We start from the raw sequence: 6,335 nt of genomic DNA on the forward strand, positions 1-6,335 counted from the left end.
GATCATTTGTTTCTGACAATGTTTGAATGATATACAGTACAACCACAACACAGTGGCCCTCCATAGAGCAATCTCTTCCATACAAAAACAGTACAATTTTTCCTAATTAAAGACCTAACAAATTGTTTCAACCTCAGTTGAACAACATCTCTAAGCAGCAATCAAATTCAATGCCTCCCAAAGGGTGTTGCTATACAGGGGTTGTATCATATTTGTCATATATTTTCTAACAAATTGAACAATAAAGTAACTACGTGTTTATACTATTATTTTGAAGTGTTCTGGCGAAGATGATTGTACCGGAGCCAATAATTGTTACAGAAAAACGCGTACTAGCTGACCTTAGTGTTACTTTTTTGTTTGTTATGGAGGTTTTTGTTGTTTTTCGTTGTTTTCTTTGCCAGTTGAAACTATATTAAGTAGACGTAGATAATTAAACCACTGTGCCGTACATGTATCACAGCTAGTATTTATATATAACATTTCCTCCATAAAATATGATCAAATTTCTCATAACCTGTGAGCTGGACAACGACAAAACAATTAAAGGATGATATGACTTTGCAAAATATTGTGTCTAGAAATAAGTTTAATCACTGATTAATTGCATGGGTTGAACTAAAGCAACCACTCATAGAAATATTACAAATGCAACTATGGATAATTGACCTCTATCAGAAAAAAAAATTCCATGCAGCATTGTAAATAGTTGTTTTTGATCAGTTATTAATTAAAATAATTTGTGTTTCAAAGATTTGTGAACTTCAAAGATCTTGTCAAGTTTGTGTTTTGTTACTGTCTTTGTTTATAAAAAATATTGCCGTTTTTACGTTGAAGCCAAACCATTTATAAGAATTACCATTAATCCAATGGATGTTTGATTAAGAACGGCCGTTTCTTCGTGTTTATTTGACTGTCATATTACATCTAGAAAAGCTGGCATATATAACCTAGAAAATGCCGTATAGTCGTGCTACATATTTCGGAGCAAAACTGGTATTGTTTCCAGACAACAGAGAATGTCATGTTTTTGTATAAAGTAAATGTGTTATACTTATAACTAAAAAGTACAATGACAATTATTAGAGTACAAGACTTGTGAACTATGCAATCTATATTTCCTGAAATACAAAAATTGCGGTTATAAGTCAATTACCAGTGTTTCCTTAGATAATAAAGTCACAAGGATGGGAAATCTGTTAAGAATCAGGCCTTTGACCACCTGCGTGTGGTGATTTACGTCTTATTTGTTATAGAAGTATCCCGGCGTTACCGGAAGAAAATCCCACACAACTGATAATAAGCACATTTCAACAACATACAAATATTTGCCTTTACCCAAAGTAAAGTAACAATCTTATAAATTACTGGTACGTGTTATATATATAATAAAAGTACGTGGAATAAATTATTACTAATTTTTACAGTAATCTTTGTATCCATAAACAGCAAGACCAAGTAACGGGCGTCATTATAGATTTTGATTAAATATGGCAATATATAGGGCTCTGATTCGGACAAATGAACGGCATTAAGACAGAGAACCACTTAATTTGAGCAAATTATTTTTATCTCGATTTACTCTAAATAAGAGTTTTATGAGTAAAGAAATAAAAATATATGGTTATTAACGTAAATATCTTTTTCAGAAATACCTTACAGTTCACTGGAAAACAGTATATCAAACTGAATAAAATTACATATATATATTTGAATAATAAACTGCTAATTTTCTTTTTAGAAAATTGATTGGCTCCTTTCCTGCAATAATTTTTTTGACGTAACTGCAGTACATGCATTCTGTAAACTGTATAATCTATCACATTAACTTGTTTGAGCTAAGACAATACTTTTATATTTCATTAGTCTCAACGACCTTGATAGAGGTCATCAGAGTAAATTAAGACTTAAACAAAATTTCAAATTTTTGAAAAACATGCTAGGGCATATACAGAAAACAGGCGCGTAGCTAGCCTATAAAGAATGTGGATTCAAAATAATCTAGGGGGGTCAGGGGGCATGCCCCCCCCCCCCCCTGAAAATTGTGAAATAAATGGTGCAATTTGGTGCGTTTTGGGGCCTCCGGAGAGCTTTCTTGACCAACGAAAATCCATAAATACGGCGCGTGCAAACTTCCGACTTTGAAGAGCTGCAAAGGCCGACAACTTTTCAAAAAAAATACTACGGTATGGTGTACGATTTAGGCTATATGATTTATAAAGTATTCAGTGTGGTAATTATCAGATCTGGCGAACGCGGCTGAATTTCAAACCACATTTTTTTTATTAAAAAATTATTTTTTTTGGTCAAAATAATGTGGATTCAGCTGCGTACTCGCGTATAGGCAGCTACGCGCCTGGAAAATAAAACCTTACAGTGAAATTAAGGAGCGAGCATTTCTCTCTTTCTCTTCACACATAGCGTAAATCAGCTTGTCCGCTTCCTTTTTAAGACAAGTCTTCCGATTAAATATATAAATAACAAATATTTTTTATCTTTAAAAGTTCCCTCTTTTTAGTCAGACAGCTGGAGATCTACACTGAATAATCTAATCTCAACAATTTTATCCAAGAAAAGATTGCAAATAGGTCAATTAAAACAAGTGATGACCCTTATAACAAGAAATTAAAAGCGACAGTGAAGTTACAATAATTGATTTAATGTGACAAAATTCATATAAAAAGGGCAATCCCTTGGAAGCATTAATCACAACAAATGAAATGAGAATTGCAGACTCGGTTTGATTGATTCTGTTAATGAGTGATAACGGTAAAGTTCAACATTCCTTACGCCCCCCCCCCCCCCAGCACTAGCTTGGGCTGTATTCCATTTTCAACACGTAACGTGCTGGATTGGAAGCAATGATCCCCAAGGACAGAAAAATATATCTCTGAAGTGAAGTATGGGGTAACTTTTTACAGCTGCCACACGGCATCTGACTCAAGCTTAGCATCAATGAGAAAATAAAGAAGTCATTTTGTCGCTCATCTGACTGAAGTGTCCACTGGTTACTTTGGAAAGTCAATGGTTGCTATGAAAGTCACTTGTTACCAGAGAGTCAGTTATTGCTAAGGAAGTCAAGCTTAGCATCACTGGTAAAATAAAACAAGAGGGCCATGAAATTCCCTTTGTCGCTTACCTGGCTTAAGTGTTCACTGGTTGATATCTGAAGTCAGTGGTTACTATGATATTCAGTGATTGCTATGGACGTCACTGGTTGCTATGGAAAGTCAATGAATACTATGTAAAGTCAATAATTGCTATGGAAGTCACTGGTTGCTATGGAAAGTCAAGGGTTGCTATTGAAAGTCAACGGCTGTGATGGAAAGTCAGTAGTTGCTAGGGAAAGTCAATGGTTTCTATAATGAGTTGCTGGTTGCTATGGAAGTCATTGGTTTCTTTGGGAAGTCAGTTATTGCTATAGAAGCCACTGGTTGCTATATAAAGTCAATGATTGCTTTGGAAGTAACTGATTGCTTCGGAAATTACTGGGTGCTATTGAAAAGTCAGTTATTGCCATGGATATCACTGGTTGCTATTAAAGTTACTGGTTGCTATGGAAAGTCAATTGTCGCTATGAAATTTCGCTGGTTTGTTTGTTTCTTTGGTTTAAGGGTGCGCCAACACAATTTAGGTCACGGTGCGTCGAAACAGGAACACTTATTTTGACTAACCTCGGATGTTACAAGCGTACAACAACACCAGGGGTCAAACGACTTCGCCTGCTGAAGCTAAGAGATGCATAGAGATGCAGTATTTCAATTTACTATCAAGCAGGAAAAAATGGTGGCTATTTTGTTGCCTTAACTCTTAAAACCAGCCTCTAAGCCTCAAGTAGGATGCAAAGTCAGTGTCAGTGGTCACTATGAAAGCCCTAGGTTGTTATGGCACTGGTTGCTATGTAAGTCCCTGGTTACTATGAATAGCCAATGATGGTTATAGAAGTCAATGGTTGCTACGGAAAATCAATGGTTGCAAAATGAAAGTCATAAGGAAAATACATGATCCCCCATTATAGAAGGAGCCAATTGAGCCTCACGACTTTAATTTGAATAAACTTGGCTGAGGTCAACTAGATCATGTTTCATGCCAAATTACTCAGTTTTAGTCTCATTAGTTTTAGAGAAGAAGTTTTTACTAAATACATATAAGGAAGCCAGTCTCCCCGAGGTGGGGCCAATTTAGACCCCCGCGGCTATGGTTTGAACACACTTGGTAGAGGTCAACTAGACAATATTTCATTCCAAATATCTAGGTATTTGCTTTCATGGATATTAATTATGGTTTATCAAATGAATTTATATATAAGAACAAGAAGCGCCGCGATGCGACCAAGTTTTGATGTGACAGCAATCAATAGATCAAAGTGCACTGAAGTTATTGAGTAGAAGCTGAAAATTCTATTGTAAGCAAATGAACTTGACCTTGCTCCCAGATATCAAAGTGGCAATCCAAAGCTGCCACACAGCAAGTTTGGTGTCAAAAGGTCAAAGCAAACTCAAGTTATTACGTGAAAACTGAACACATAAACCTTGATTACAGACACCTGGGTAGCAGTCCAAAGCTGCCTCTTGATATCAGCTACCCATTCATCAAGTTTGGTGTCAATAGGCCAAAGCAAATTCAAGTTATTGAGCAGAAACTGTTTTTCTATTTTTAGTATCAGAGACCTTGACCTTGACCACTGACACCTGGGTAGCAATCCCAAGCTGCCTCTTGATATAACCTACCCATACACCAAGTTTGGTGTCAATAGGCCAAAGCAAACTCAAGTTATTGAGCTGAAACTGAATTTCTATTTTTAGTATCAGTGACCTTGACCTTGATGACAGACACCTGGGTAGCAATCCCAAGCTGCCTCTTGATATAAGCTATCCATACACCAAGTTTGGTGTCAATAGGTCAAAGCAATCTCAAGTTATTGAGCTGAAACTGAATCTTTTTTAGTAACAGTGACCTTGACCTTGATCACAGACACCTGGGTAGCAATCCCAAACTGCCTCTTGATATAACCTACCCATAAACCAAGTTTGGTGTCAATAGGCCAAAGCAGACTCAAGTTATTGAACGGAAACTGAATTTCTATTTTTAGTAACAGTGAAATTGACCTTGATCACAGACACCTGGGTAGCAATCTTAAGCTGCCTCTTGATATAAACAACTTACACACCAAGTTTGGTGTCAATAGGCTTAGGTTATTGAGCGGAAACCAAAAGTTGACGCCCGCCCGCCAGCCGATTTCGGCATCACAATAACCCAGTTTTTGTTGAAAACCTGGTTAAAAATCCATGAACCTTCGGTGTTGAGCCAATTTAGACTCAAGGCTATACATTGTACAAACTTGGTAGAGGTCCTATAGCCTATGTTTCATGCCAAATACCTAAGCTTTAGCCTCAATGGTTTAAAAGAAGAAGAAATTTTATGTTTTTAATATAAACATATAAGGAAGACCCTAGGGAGGAGCTTATTTTGACGAAAGGGTTATAATTTTAATACTTTTGTAGAGGTATACTGGACATTGTTTCATGCTTAAGGTGATGCTACACAGCAAATTTCTAAGAGAGACTAGGGCTTGCACTTAAATATTTTAATTTTTAAAATCTATTTTTAGCCCTTCTGACCCGGATGTTCAATAGAACAGAATCATTTGAACAATTTTAGTAGAGCCTCATGCTAGGATCAAATTTGATCTAGTGGTTTCAGAGGATAAGTCCTTTGAAAAAAGTTCTTTGCAGGACATATTTTAAGCTCAGGTGAGCTAAAAATAAAGAACAAACCAATGCAGAAAATATTTATTTGCTACAAAACTATATAGAAAAGCTGTTATTACAAGTAAACCAAACTTTAAGAGTTTTCTTTCGGTTGCCATAGCAACCAGAGTTCTGCTAGGAATTAAATTCTTTGAACAATTTTTAAAGTTGACAACCAAAGGAACATTCCTGTGAAGTTTGGATGAAAATGGCTAAGTGGTTTATGAGATGTTGTTTAAAGAAAAGTTTACGGACAGATGACGGACAGAAGGACACCGGACGAAAAGCGATCACAAAAGCTCACCATGTCACTTTGTGACAGGTGAGCTAAAAATGCAGACGACAAAATTTTGTCATATGAATTGCGAGTGCAATTATTTGGTAATGCTGTCGAACTAGTATCTCATTATCTGTTTTATTATCATACCTTTTATCATTAGCCAGAGATTACTCATGATTAGTTATGTAAACTGATTATCATCAGCATAATCATCATCATTATAATACATATGATTCATCCTCATTACATGTCATAATATTAAATGTCATAATCAGGTGAGCAAAAAAAAATAAAGAACACAGCAA

Source organism: Ruditapes philippinarum, unplaced genomic scaffold (assembly GCF_026571515.1).
Source record: "Ruditapes philippinarum isolate M1 unplaced genomic scaffold, ASM2657151v2 ctg397_1_1_1_1, whole genome shotgun sequence".
Taxonomy (NCBI): domain Eukaryota; kingdom Metazoa; phylum Mollusca; class Bivalvia; order Venerida; family Veneridae; genus Ruditapes; species Ruditapes philippinarum.